This window comes from Nannospalax galili, unplaced genomic scaffold (assembly GCF_000622305.1).
Source record: "Nannospalax galili isolate Female #2095 unplaced genomic scaffold, S.galili_v1.0 scaffold1173, whole genome shotgun sequence".
Lineage (NCBI taxonomy): Eukaryota > Metazoa > Chordata > Mammalia > Rodentia > Spalacidae > Nannospalax > Nannospalax galili.
In genome coordinates this window covers 188,240-188,676 of record NW_008331991.1, presented here as the reverse complement: position 1 = coordinate 188,676, position 437 = coordinate 188,240, and positions in this window count along the sequence as shown.

The window sequence follows — 437 nt, the reverse complement described above, 5'->3', positions numbered from 1 at the left end:
GAATTGGGGTCTGCTGTTCATTTTTCCAGTAGTATGTTGGGTTACTATCTGGAAGAGCCTTTATCTATCCTGGCCAACAACTCGAATGAAGGTATCACCTGTCTGGTTTTGTTGTTTGTCGAGTAACTTTTAGTTATATACATGTATGCTCTTAAGATATTATGTTGGCCCCTTTAATCTTTGGTTATACTTCCCTTTTGGGTGTTTAAGGACATACAATTGGACCAGATAAACTGATTTGTTTTTACTCTTGAGGTCATTAGAGGATCTGTTCCTCAGGGGTCCCATGGGGTTGGGAGGAGCCCCTGGCTCCTTACTTTTACCAGCTCCATCCATGTGAGAATAAGTCAAAGGTCCTGCTCGACCATTGTTGGCTCCTCTTGGAAGCATGGAGGAAATGATTCCTCCGTGTTGACCCTCCTCTTTATAGACTGGAC